The sequence below is a fragment of the Crinia signifera genome, chromosome 1, assembly GCF_055691185.1.
Source record: "Crinia signifera chromosome 1, ASM5569118v1, whole genome shotgun sequence".
NCBI classification, from domain to species: domain Eukaryota; kingdom Metazoa; phylum Chordata; class Amphibia; order Anura; family Myobatrachidae; genus Crinia; species Crinia signifera.
The window spans coordinates 443,794,661-443,809,710 of record NC_139217.1 but is presented as its reverse complement, the minus strand read 5'-3'; positions in this window follow the sequence as shown (position 1 = coordinate 443,809,710).

The window sequence follows — 15,050 nt, the reverse complement described above, 5'->3', positions numbered from 1 at the left end:
AAGCACCATAGTGATGGCAGCGGAAGTGATGGCTTCTACGCTTGAAGGTAATTATTTGCCAGGCCATAAGTAGATGTTTTGAATTTTGCATGGAATGTGTGGTAATTGGTATTTTCTCTTTCAACAGCATCCCCACCGCTTGGTCAAGAATCTCTTGAGGAGGTTGTGGAGTCCGTGCCACCTGGCCCCAGTAGCAGGCCCGTGCAGCAGCAGGCGGCAATGTCCGCGGCTGAATTGTCCACGTGGGGGCATGTGCTTGAAAATATTGTGCAGCAGGGAGAGTCGGCATCAGAGCGGGTGCGTAGGGCCGAGGAGGTGCTGCAGGGTTTGACCACCAGCCAGCAGAGTATTGCTGCTAGCCTGCAGGTGCTGGCTGATCAAGCCCTGCGGCAAAATGAACTCCTACTCCGCCATAATGAACTTATGGTGGAGCTAGTTACCAGCAATAGGGTCCTAATGTCACCCGTTTCTGGTGCAGTCCCAACATCATCACTCCCTGCTGCCAGAGGGGGAAGAACATCCCCCCCTCCCCAGCATGTGCTCCACATGACCCACCATCTGAGCGTGGCCGTGGGCGAGGTCGAAGAGCTGCTGCACGTGGCAAGGAGCCTGCCAGGGGCAAACGTGCCTGCAAATGAACTTGTGTCCCCATTAATCTCCACCGTTATGTCTTCCCAAATCTTCCATTGAGCTGTGTGTGTCAGCATCCTGTGTCAAATTCCGTGCCGAGGGTCACCACATTTGCCCGCGGTTCAAATGTCATGTTTGGTTCCCCTGTTGCCCTGTTTGGCCTAGCATTACTGTGTGCTGTACTTGAAGTGTTGGTGCTCTACTTTTGTTGTGAAGCCACCTGATGTGTTCCTAATGATTCTGCTGTGGCTATTTATTTTATATTATTTACTTTGAGTCCTGTTATGGTACCATTTATTTTGTGATGGTTTTGAAAATATTTTCTACGTTGATTTAATAAATGTTATTTTTGCCCCCCAAATGTCTGGATTAATTGATACATGCAGAAGTGACATGTGTATTAGTATTATTAATATGAAGTTGTGTTCATTATTTGCAGTGTAAAAGTGTGTGAAAACTGCAGCATATATGTGTGTGTTTAGTAATGGTCCATTTAAGGTGCATTGGTTTCAATTGAAGCAGCGAGAAGCGTGTATTTTACAAGTAATGAGTAAATTAGGTGATTGTATTGTGTTCAGCTGACATTGGTTGAGGTGCGTCCGTCCTGATTAGGCGTTCCAATTGCCTAGCGCATGACCGAGTGGTGTCCGCTAAGCAATACTAGCCTTTTGGACACCGCACATTTCTTCCCTTTTTGTTTGCGTGCATTCGGTGTGCTATCCGAATGCACGCCTACCAAAATAAGTGTACTCCCCCGTGTCCGCCCATGTTTCCGCCCAGTTTAGCCCACTTTGAAACTACGCCCCTGTGTCATTCCGCATGACGCCCATAACACGCCCATATTGGCCGAGTGATAGCGGTGCACATTTCTGTGCGGTATTAGTGAGAACAAGTACGGAGACCATGCGTGGCACATGCGCATGGCGTTCCCCACGCATGCGCAGACGGCTAAAAAACGCGATCCGAAAGAATTCGGGAAAGTACGCACCGATCAGAATAAGGGCCAAGGTGTTGATAGCCTTGCAGGTAATGATACAAAACCAAATACAACTTCAGCTGGTATCACATATATGACCAAAATACAGACGGTCCCGTGGTTGTATCAACTGCTCCCCTATTGCACATACAGGGGAGACAGAATAAAAAGCAGCATAGTGCAGGTCAATACAATAAAAGAAGTTTTTAATCTATAAAATGCACTTACAATAAAGTGACTTTGGTAAAAGCATGAACAATATGAACCAGGCAAACAGCATACATGAGATGGTTATCGCGTCCGCCTTCAGTCTGGGTCCCTTGTCCCGGAAACAAGGGGGGCTCAGTCCAAGGTCCGCCAATCTGTAGCTGTCCAAACAGCTCCAAACGTCAAGCTGGATGGTGGTATGCTTGAACGCGTTTTCGGATATTATCCTTCATCAGAAGCGTAAGAAATGAGTCCAACACTGGGCATATATATACCCCATGCAATTAAAATGAATTACATTCAGTTGCCGCTAATCGGCGTCCAGTGTCCGGCCTCCTTATCCCGCTGACCGGCGTTGCGTTCCATACACCGGAACCACGTTTCCGCTTGCGTTCCAGCTGCCAGAAGTCGTCATACGCATCGCGTTATTGTAGGGATGCGTTCCAAAGCGCTGCAGCTTGCGTTCTGCACAGACTACAGGCGCTTTTCAAGACATAATGGTCACTATGGGGATAACATGGAGATCGGACGCTGTGCACATCAAGGGGGTTATTCTAGTTCATTCTTTCTGACAAAATCCTTCTTAGATGGACAAAACCATGTGCACTGCGGGTGGGGCAGATGTAACTTGTGCAGAGATAATTAGATTTGGGTGGGGTTTTTCTTCAAAGTGAGATCTATATTGCAGTGTAAAATCATGCAGTCAGTATTTTCCCTGCACAGAAACAAAATAACTCACACAAATCTAATTCTCTCTGCACATGTTACATCTGCCCCCCTGCAGTACACATGGTTTTGTCCATCTAAGAAGGATTTTGTCAGAAAGAATGAACTAGAATAAACCCCCAAGTTCCTTTACTCTAAAAAACAAAATAATTAATAAAACCAAATAAACATATAGCAATATGACCCCACACCATATAGCATATAGAAAAAAACAAGAAAAGGAAGTATTATAAAGAACTATAGAAGGCAGGATGGTATATCTTGTCAAGTCAGAAAGGGTTTTAATTCAAACTTTGCGTTGAGGCCATTGGGGACTAGTGTGCCCAGGCGATGTATCCAACGCATCTCTGTCGTAGAGAGTCTTCTGGCATCATCATTAGTACGACTCTTTGGCAGAATTTGTTCGATTGCACAGAAACTCACAATCTGACACTCATTTGCATTATGCACAACACGGAAATGTTCATATACTGTACCGTGTGTATCTGTAATTTTTTCCGTATATTGTAGATGTGTTCTGCTATACGGGTTTTCATGGGTCTGCTGGTTTTTCCTATATAAGTTAGGCCACAGCTACATTGCAATAGATAGATTATGTTTCTTGAGTGACAAGTGAGAAATTGTTTAATTTCAAACTCAATACCATTCACCATAAAATGGTCCAGCTTTCTTCCTTTGGATTTCACCGTTCTACATGCAAGGCATGAGCCACAACGGTGGAATCCAATTGTTCTAATTGTTTGACGTGGGCCACTGCCAGTTGAACTATGAACTAAGTGGTCTTTTAAAGATGGCGCCTTCTTGTAAATAAATTGAGGTTTTGATGGCAATTGTGCTCCTAAAATTGGATCATTCTGGAGCAAATGCCAGTTATGCTCTCTCCACATCTTTATGTACAGAGCTATACCTACTCACGAGGGCCCATTTGAATCTTTCATTAATTGTATCATTACAGAATTGCAAATCAGTCCAAAATGTGCCTGTTAAACAATTCCATGGACCAGAAACAGCAATAGTTTTATTTAAATGTCCCCTACCTTAAGTACTTGTTCCTCCCTTAAACACTTCCATAGGTGTTCATGCAGAGAGAAAGAAGTCCCAATCTTCTGATGTTCCACCGTGTGATCTTACTCTTGCCCATCTGGTAATATACAAGACATTCCTATAGACTAGATGGGGAGTGGCAGGGAGACATATTATTCCGAGCATGAATGTCTTATGGTGAGGGCATTGAGTAGGAAAATTCAGAAACCAAAATGTAAATGAGAGACAAATTTGCGCTCTTTAAAAATGCAAAGTACCATTTGTAATAGCCTGCAATCTGTACACAGTGGTGACATTTAGGCTATGTATCCGCTAGAGTTCAAATTCCTAAAAATATTTTAAAACCAAACTAGGTTACTCTTGTAGGCTGCTAAATTTGAGCCAAAGCATCTTCAAACTAAAGATAAAAGTAAAACTACAAAAAAGTAAAACAGGTTTTGCAATAAAGACATATAATTTACTGAGATGCTATCACAATGCATTCATATATTATGTAACAAGTGTTTACTAAATGATGATGTCAACCAGGAACAGGAGAAGTGGGATTGGAGAACAGGGGCACAAACAAGTAGTGCAGCCTGTGTAAATGGGTGTGGGCTGTTTCTCTAAGGCTAAAATACAGTATGCTATTGGCAGACATTATGGTGGTAGGTGGCAGCAGTGTGCAAATGGAGGTTACCCAACTGTACCTGTCCTTTGCTCCAGGCACCGATAACACAATAAAAACCTTAAATGGCTGCCTAGCTGATCTCCAGGAGTGGATGAGTGCCAGATGGCTGAGATTGAACCCAGATAAAACAGAAGTCCTGATGATAAATCACAGGACAAGACGGCAGCATAGTCAACGGACAGGTCTTACGCTGGGGGGCACAGCACTAAAAACTCTGATCATGTGCGGAATCTTGGTGTTGTCCTGGATAGTGGCCTGACACTTAAACATCAGGTGTCAGCCACAATCAAATCCTCATTCTTTCATCTGAGAAACATAGCCAGAATCAAGCACTTAATTCCCTCAGAAGACTTACCTAAAGTCATACATGCATTTATATCATCACGACTCGACTACTGCAATTCCCTCTACCTGGGTCTCCCATCAAAAGAATTGCACCGCTTGCAGCTGGTACAAAATGCAGCTGCCAGACTATTAATTAACCAGCCCCGCTCCTGTCACATAACTCCCATTCTCTTCTCCCTTCACTGTCCACCTGTAAAATGGCGAATCGTTTTCAAGATTGGATTACTCACTTTCAAGGCCCTACATGAGCAAGGCCCAAGGTACCTGCAGCAGCTGCTGATTCATTACTGTCCTACTTGATTACTACGATCCATTGAAGAAGGACTACTAACAGTACCCAGAATTTCCCTGAATTCATCTTGGGGTCGAGCTTTCAACTTTGTTGCTCCAACTCTATGGAACTCTCTTCCTCGCACAGTGCGAGAAGCCCCCACTGTAGAATGCTTTATAAATAGACTAAATACGTACCTATTTACTCAAGCATTTCACTGACATCCACTGTTAAGCTTGTTGTGTATTTTGAGCTGTAAAGACAATGGTAAAGCACTTTGAGTCCTATTGGGAGAAAAGCGATATATAAATATCATCATTATTATTATTATTATTAGTCCACATGGCAAATGAGCTTAAGGAAGATATATTAAAGATATTTTAAAGGCAGGCAGGATATATATCACAATGTAATGGTGACATAATGGATTAATGGGTTATATATACTGATAAATACTTGAAGCTACTCAGGTGCAGAAAGGTTTAAGGTTGCTCCTCTATGGAGAGCGCTCCAGGTCCTAGTGCCTGCTGGCAGCTAGCTCCAGTAGGAGATGTAGAGGAAAAACTCACTTAACATACACAACCCAGCCTACAAATATCTCAGGTCACTGCTCATCCTCTTATGTTCTCAGTGATTTTTTTTATGTATCTCTCAATTTGCTATGGAGATGCCCACAAAGGACAGCAAATGTTTGAGATATCTGCTATTTGAAATTTGCACCTTGCATTCATTATTTGTGTGGTTCACGTTTGTGCTTGTGGCTCGGAATTCAACGCTGATATGTTTACACATTTGAATAATATCTAAACTAATAAAAGGCACTTTTTTATTTAAAAAGTGAACACAACTGTACAATGTAACTCAATACAACAATTAAACTGTATCAAATTACACACAAACACATTCAAGTTGGGTCACACATGGGAACATGTTGGAAATGTCTTGAACATCTTTGATCTGTTCAAAAGTTTCTTGATTTTTGTAGGTAATAGGATAAGCTATTTCGGGATCCAATTATTCCTAGGTCGGGGTAGGTCATACAGGGTGCGGGGTTATGGGGGGGGGGGTTGTTTTGGGTAGTTTTTAATTTTTTGGATAGATAGGTAGACATTGGGGAGGTAGTGACTTGGTCACACCGCACTTCTGGCATAGGCAAATGCAGGGTGGGGGGGTTCTGTTGCCTTAAATTATGACAACAATAGCACTGGTATATAATATGATCAATAAAGCTGCCACCGCATTATGCAGTGTAATGTAAGGGACAGAGCAGAGCTGCTGCACATGCCCAGTGTACCAGCTTCTTCTACCACATTTACACTGTGTGTGTGTGGATCTGAGCCCTCAAATATGGACCAAAGAGTAGCTGCCAAGAGGAAGAGACAGGAGCCTTAGTATGAGGTGGGAGATTGTGAGCTTTGAAAGTGCAGTACTGGTTCTATTATGTTTGTATATATATATTTATTTATTTATTTATTATGATATGTTTAACCTTTTCCTGACCACTTATCTTATTTAAATGTTTGAAACAGCCTATACTTTAGACCAGGGCTGGGCAACACCGGCCCTCCAGATGTTGATGAACTACACATACCAGCATGCCTTGCATCAGTTTCAGCATGGCCACATAGCAAAACTAATGCAAAGCATCCTGGGATGTGTAGTTCACTAACATCTGGAGGGCCGGTGTTGCCCAGCCCTGCTTTAGACCATCTGTACTGTTAAATATTAATACTGTTAATTTTTTGATGTATAAACAGTGTATAAAAAGTCAAATTTTCATGGCTGTTACCACTCCCCCAGACTCCTGTACTTACTCCACTGCAGAGTGGGAGATTTTGGATTATATTTGGAAACCCCCCTCTAAAAATCCTGCATTTGCCACTGTTTGGTGCTATCATTTAATATAATTAAATCAGCTCCTACCTGTCATGTCACAGGTTGGGTTTGAAAAATGTCAGACAGGAGCTGATTGGTTGGTTGATTATCACTCTCCATTTTATCTATTTTATAGCTTAGCGCATCTGGCCCTGGGTATGAAAAATGACAGGTACTGTACAAGCTGATTGGCTGGTGGGTTATCACTGTCCATTTTATCATTTTTCAAGCTTAGTACATCTGGCCATTTGTGTGTATATAAACCAATATTTCCAGGGAGACTGGAAGATTTATGAACAAGACAGCCCCATTTGCACATGGGTACCGATAGGGGGAGTACAAACACCGGAGCCTCTGAAAGCCGACAGGCTTTAGGTCAAGGTCTGGGCAGCAGCAATCTGATCACAGGACTCTGCAAAATTACCCATCAGCGATCAGATCTCAATAACCCCCAATGTCTTAATAGGCAACATAAATAGCCAAATGTAATATTTAGTCTTGATATTATCTACAATCCCTTGTGATCAATATAAGCCGCATGTGAGGCTGAAGGAAAGAAAACAAGCTGCCACTTTACTGAACTGGAGCGGGTGGTACTAAAGGGGAAGAGGTGAGACTTTGATGTTAAGATTACAGCTTGCGCAGTGCATATGTAAGGGGATTTTCTGTCTCTCGACTCATTTGAATTGCAGGCCATCTAAGCACACCGGTGCAAACCATGTTACTGTGTAGTTTTCAGTGTTCTATAAGAACAACCACAGTGTTAAATTATGCAAGAGATTTACATGAGATGACTCAGCTTTCACTGGTGTTACTAGATCCATCCCACACACCTGCAGACGGCTGGATGCTACAAAAGTCAGCCAAGATGGATGAGACAAGACACGCACAGGTTGCTTTTTTTATTTTGCTCAAACATACAGGAGCTGTAGCAAAGAGAGTTACTGCCATATTTATTAGTTAAGGACTTGGGGGCCAGATGTATCAAGCTTCAAAAAATTATAGAGTGGAGAGTGACAAACAGCCAGCCAATCGGCTCCTACCTGCCATGTTACAGGCCTGGATTTGAAAAATGACAGGTAGGAGTTGATTGGCTGGCTGTTTGTCACTCTCCATTTTATCACTTTTTGAATCTTGATACGTCTGGTCCTTTGTCTTAGCGATGATATTTTCTTATCACTGTTATCCAGTGGCAGAACTTGTGGGTTGGCACATGTGCAAAAATATAATATGGACCCCCCTCCTGCACCCCAACAAAAGGTCTCAATATGCAACATGGCACAGGGTGACAGGGAGAGGCAGGGGGAGGCAGAGTGTGACAGGAAAAAACAGTGGGTGACAGGAAGAGGGCAATAGGGGCAGCAGTGGGCCACTTAGTCCTCAGGGACCCCAGTGCACTGCACCTGCTGCATCAATGGTAGTTCGGCCTCTGCCATTGTCACAGCAACAAGAAATTAAGTATAGTCTGAATTTAACAAAATTAACATAGAGCTCATATTGGCACATATTAAATATCCCCCTAATGGGTATATGGGGGGCCAGTATTTACCCTGCACAGAAACAAAATAACGCCCAAATCTAACTCTTTCTGCACATGTTACATCTGCCCCACCTGCAGTGCACATGGTTTTGTCCAGTAAAGAGAGAATTTGCTTGAGTGAACCAGAATCAGGCACATTGCCCAGAGTGACCAGATCAGATTATAGACATTATCATCTAGAATGTGCTAGATAGATGATAGTTGTATATTACTAGAGCTTCTAAAAATGAAAGAGTTGTTGTTGCTCAAAGCAACCAATCAGATCCTGTCTATTATATTCCAGGATGAAATAGAGAAATGATAGGGCGAATCTGATTGGTTGCTATGGGCAATATCACCGGTTTTCATTTTTAGAAGCTTTAGTAAATTGAGACCGTAAAAGTGTGACTGGTTGCTATGGGAGACATCTAATCTTCTAGAACCCGCACTTCATATACACCTATGAATATTGAAAGCAAGTCCACAATTTCTGTACTGAGTGACTAAAACAGCAGAAAAAAATGTATATATCACACCACAATCGTGTTATAAAACGCCCAGTTATTAAATCATTTCAGTCTTTCCTTATTTTACATATCCATAGACAAATTTATTTAAGTATAAAATATTTATTAAAATACAGACATTAAAACATGCATTTTATGGTGACTTTTTCTCAAACGATGGATGTAAACATATACCTGACGTGTTTCGTCTCTCCGCGAGACTTCATCAGGGGTGCGAGTTTTTTATAGAAATCTTTAAGAGTCTTTGTGGGACTTCTATTGATTCCAATAATTCTAATGACCAGGCCTTCTTACTAAGTATTATTGTTTTATGAAAAAACTATTATTTCTCTACTAGAAAAATGATGTAGTCCTGTAATAGAGGGTCTTTAAGATCACTATTGATTGATATTTAGCCAATAATGCTCCATAAATATGGGACTCCTGTAGTAACGATAAACAATAGAAAATAGACACTCAATTTATCCTCAGGGAGATAGAATGTCCCTAGTTCTTAGGTGATTTCATTCAAAGCAGTGTGATCATTCCTGGTCAGCCAGTGCCTGTGTGCTACCGTGTTTCCCCGATAATAAGACATCCCCCGAAAATAAGACCTCCCCCAGATTTTGGACATGTGTCCAAAATAAGACCTCCCCCGAAAATAAGGCCGATTCAAATTTCACAATAAATACTAGAACCGCTAACTTCCGCTAACCTCCAGGTGATCTTCAATCACATCTGAGGTATTTAGAGACCTCCGGCTTCTACAGATGCCGCTTTGCTCCCGGTCCCAGGGATGCATTGCGGGAGCCGCGTGAGGTCGCTGCGCACATCACACGGCTGCAGCAGAGCGGCTGCAGCAGAGCACGGAGCGTTGGCGTTGATGAGACAGAGAGGAGGAGAGGTGTGTAAAGGAGGCTATGGTACGTTCCCTCTCTTTAACTGGGGGCATGTTTACAAGGAGCACTGGGGCATGTTTACAAGGAGCACTGGGGCATGTTAACAAGGAGCACTGGGGGCATGTTTAAAAGGAGGACAGGGGCATGTATTAAAATAAGACCTCCCCTGAAAATAAGGCCTATGGTGTTTTATGTGGGTTGAAAAAAAAATAAGACAGTGTCTTATTATCGGGGAAACACGGTAATAGGGGCAAACTAGATGGGCCAAATGGTTCTTATCTGCCGTCAAAATCTATGTTTCTATGTTTCTAATGTCCTCAGTGCAAGAAAAATGAACATGGGTTGAATACATTAAATATTGGCAATAAAGAAGTAAAAAGTTACTGTTTTCTAAAATTAAACTTGAAAAATAAATAATTTATCATTTTCATAATAGATCTTAATAACATCAAGTCAGAAATAAAGTGACAGCAAAAACATCATGTTTAAGAGTCTGTCATTATGCCATAAGTTAGAATAAATGATGATTGCCTGAAGCTTTTCTGTTATTCGTTGCTTATAAGACAAATGATGCTTTAAGAACAATTCATTAAAAGTTTTGAGGTTACCTGCACACCCATTCTGTACCTGCTGTGTATTACATACAGTATAGGGGGAATGTACCTTCTTGCCACAGATTCAGGGTCCCGTGATGCCTCTATTCTTCCGAACAAGGATTGGTTTTGGTTTTGTCCATTTGAGAAGGAATTTGCCAGAAGCAGTGAACCAGAATAACCCCCAATGTTTCTGTCCACATTTAAACCATGTCAACAATCTCAATTTCAACTTTCATACCTTGTTGACATTCTGTAATCGACATTCTGGATGCTGGCATAACGACTACATATAGTAAATTAATCCAACATAAAAATGAATTAAACCACAACAATAAGCTAAAGACTGAAGGAGGGTGGGGGAACCTCCATTGCCTCAGGGAGTTACCCCCCTGTATCTGCGACAGCGGGTTACGGTAACTGCTGCTTTATATATTTATCCTGCTAACACTGAATACATTGGCACCTGTTGGTCTATCTTCAGAATAACCGTCACATTCAGCACCTCTATCAACCATGATGCTCAAAGGTATTGTGATTAAAAAAACTTTTTAAATGCCAATGAAAAGAAAAACTCATTTGCCAATAGTTCTGATTGTCATGGCACAGTTCTTTGAACATGAGGTGCCCTGCCTAAAATGAAAGTGGGGTGAGGAGATGAAGATGCGGCTTGTTAGTAGAGGTAAAGGCATGTCCTGTTAGTTCCTAATTTTCTACTTGGGATCGTTGGTGGTCTCAATCTCTACATCCCACTCCCTGTGCCAGTGGTCCCCACGGTAACCAATACTGCCCCTCTGAGAAGATGAGTTTACTTAGTGGCAAAGTTTTGGTTTCGAATTAAGTTAAATTAATTGTTACTTATTGTGCTATTATATCAGTGGTTGCCCAAACTAATTTGGCAACAACTTCCTGAGCTGTGGGTACAACAAATCCTGTCTTTATAATCATTCTCCTTCCAAGATCCAACCACAGCTGCTGGATTCTTGTGAGACTGTGGTAAGTAGATGTTCTATTGAGCTTCAGGTGGCCTCTGGTCATTACCTTCTCCTGCAGCAATGAACAAGTTTTACTATACAAAATGACAAGTTATAACAAAGAAAAGTTACAAAGAAAACATTGTATCCATTGCAAGTAGGGAAGCCATCCTGGGATTGGCAGGATCCCTGGATGTTGGTGCAAGAATGCCGGGATTTGAATCCCGGAATAGGTGTACGAGTGAAATTGGAACTGTGCATACAATGGCATGTACCTCTAAGGCAGGCCCATGATAACCTGGTCATTTCTGAGCGTCTGATCGTATATGAGCCCCTCCAGCTCATAGAACATAAATCATTAGGCGTGAGGCTATATTATATCACTTTGTGATGTCTACACCCAACAGTTGACATTTCTGCTTGAACATGAAAGAAGATCCCTTTGGATTATAGGTGTAGATGTATCTCCAAATGCATTTGTAGTGCGGTTATAAGTTGATAATTACACCTCCTACGCCTATCCCTCCCTCCCCACAGTCAAACCCTAACCTTCCCCCACCCCCAGCAGCCTTATCCTGAGTTCCCCCCTACTACCGTGACCAAACCCTTCTTCCCCGGCCTGACCATAACCCAGCGTACTTACGTTTGGGACAGGTGAACACCAAAAATGAAGTAAGCAGTGCAGCGGCAAAGCTTAGCATATAGGCAAATATCTGTATTTAGATTGGAGCATGCAATGCTCTTGCCCTTGTGTACGTCTGCATCAGCCTTTTAGGGGTACATTTACGATAATGGGAGTTCTATTGAAGTTGGAATATTGCCCATAGTAACCTGTCATATTCTATCTATTATATTCTAGAGCAGTGGTTCCCAAACTGTGTGCCTAGGCACCCTGGGGTGCCTCAGGATGTTTGCAAGGGTGCCTCGGGTTGGGGTCCACGACCAAAACAAATTATTTATGCTCAAAGTTATAGGCAAAGCAAGTGCTGGTGGCTGCCACTCATAAAAGGTATAGACCAGGGGTTCTCAAACTCGGTCCTCAGGATCCCACACCGTTCACGTTTTCCAGTTCACCCGGCAGGTGCACTCATTGCATCGCATACACATTTTAAAAGATCCACAGGTGGAGATAATTATTTCACTTGTGATTCTGTGAGGAAACCTACAAAACATGCGCTGTGTGGGTTCAAGACCGAGTTTGAGAACCTGTGGTATAGACAATTAGAACCACCCCAGCTATGTTCCCCACCACATAACTGAACCTGGGGGTAACAGTTAAGCATAATTTACTTTATTTTTTTTATTTATACATAAGAAACTTTTTGACTAGGAGTGCCTTGAACAAATGCTGATATTTTAGGGTGCCCTGGTTAAGAAAGTTTGGGAACCACTGTTCTATAGTATGCTAAGTACATAAGATGTAAAATGATTGGTTGCTATGGGCAATACCATCTCCAATAGAACTCTTAGTCATTTTAAAATGAGCCCCTATATATATATATATATATATGTATATACACATGTTTGTTCACAGTTGTTGCCTAGCAACCCGCCCCCTGACCCCGGAAGTGATGCCCCATGTGATTCAATGGGTGTGATGTCATCATGCAGCATCCTGGAATGCACGTCGCCGACTGGTGATGTATCAGATATCCGGCAGATGGAGGTGGTGAGTTAACACTTGGGTGAGGATATAAGGTATGTTTTTTGCATTATGTGGTTGATCTTGACAAAGGTTTATTAAAACCGAAACGTTGATCGTGATTACTACTTGCCATCGGCTTATTTCTTTGAATACTGCAGACCCTTGAGTGCCACTCACCTCCCCCCCCGCTTGTCGGGATACTTGGATATATTGTTGCTACCAGGCATCGTAGTGGAGGCACCAGGGCACCCTTACAGTGGTATATTGGAGTGCTGGGTCACACTTGGAGTTTATATATATATATATATATATATATACATACACACACACATAATATATATATATCTACACATTGGAAAGAGGATGGCATTTACACCTATTTCGTCTTGCATACAGTACACTAACTAAATATCTATTTAAAGTTGACATTAATAGAGCAGTGTGACATTGCACTTAAATCCCCATTGTTGTATGTTAGCTTAAATCCTACCTCTGATCTCCAGAGGGTCCGAATTTAAGCTCATGCGAAGTGCATTTACAAGCACAGTGAACTTCTTGTTCCCTCCCTCGGCTCATCTAATGCAAGAAACGTGTTAATCAAATTGCTTATATATCGCAGAGATATGTTTGCTAGAGGCTGGCATCACTTCTGTATCAGTTGACACAGTTGAGCCGGCTACAATTTAGGCCTGCTTCTATTTAAAAAGAAACAAATATGTGTCTGGGTGTATTTTTTTTTCCAAGTGTTTTTTCCCATATCCCCAGACACTGTAGCAGAATACATATATTTATTTCATTATATTTTGTGAAAACTGCGGAACTAAATGCAGGTCTTAAAGCAGTCCTACGTGTTGCCTTCAGGCGATACACACTCAGTACAGACACCCATCTCTGCCATTCTGCGTTATCTGCCAAGATTTTAAAACTACCTCCGGTCGAGCTGTAGAATTTTAACTCATCATTACTTCAGTCATCTTATTAGGGATTTTAGTGCTCTGTATTATTTAGCCAAATAAAAATTCACTGGGGAAGCTCCATGTCGCAGTTCATTCCCATTCACAGAGAAAGAACCCTAAGCACTCTTAATTGAAAATCTTAAGTAAATGTGAGAAATCTTAGTTTAGGCTTCTCATCCTGGCAATATTTTGGCCTGTGAGAAAACAGGGACAAATATAAATATACGCTGGCTGAATTTACGCCGCTACCGCATACTAAACAGCATTCACACTTGTTTTTATTCAATTACTTTTCTGGATTCTGCTGAGATAAAAAGAAAGTGTAATTGAATTAGAGGTGGCTTTTTTCCCAGAAGTGTTTCTAGCCTTTGATTCTTATAAAAAAGTCAATGGGCGGTATTCAATGAGGTTGATTCGCCAGGTTTTTATGGTGATTTTGTGCCGTAAGGCGAATTTCTGACTAAAACGGTGAATCACCCTATTCAATGACCAGATGGCGAATACATTTCAAGGTTTTTTTCGCCATGATTCACCGAGTAGCAATCGCTATCTTTTTATGGTGAAGTGGAAGGTGAACTTTTAAAATAAAGTGTTTTGTTTATTACAATTGGTGTCAAAAAATCTGGAATTTTATTCTGAGGAGGGGCATGCTATTTTTATTAATGTGCTGTAAGCACATGAATATATGCTCATTAGATATTCATATATTCACTGCACCCGATCATTACATATTCATGATCGGGTGTAGTGAATATACCCGGTCCCCTGCTGGCACCCCCGGGGGGCAGCCTATGCTGCCTGGCACCCGGGGAGCCCACCTCCCCCCCACAAACGTTCTGGGGCAGGCAGGGAGACTTCCATCTCCCTGCCTGCCACCGTCCTCAGGCTCCATGCGGCGTCCGCCGCAGGAGCTCAAATTCGCCAGTCAGGGGCAGCGAGCCCCTGACTCGTTGAATACCGGAGCCGGCGAGGCTCCGGAACGCAGCGAGCAGTGGCGAATGTGCAGTGAATCCTAAACAGGATTCGCTGCACGTCGCCGGTATTCACATTGAATACCGCCTAATGTTTAATCTCTCTATATGAAGTCCAGTGGCGTTGTACTGGGCTGTAATTTTCTGATGAGGCAAATGCGGCATGCTAATGAAATGAGACCAATAGGTAGCAAGGAATACTCTGGTCGGGATATGATCGCTACGTCAAGCGCAGCGAGGCAC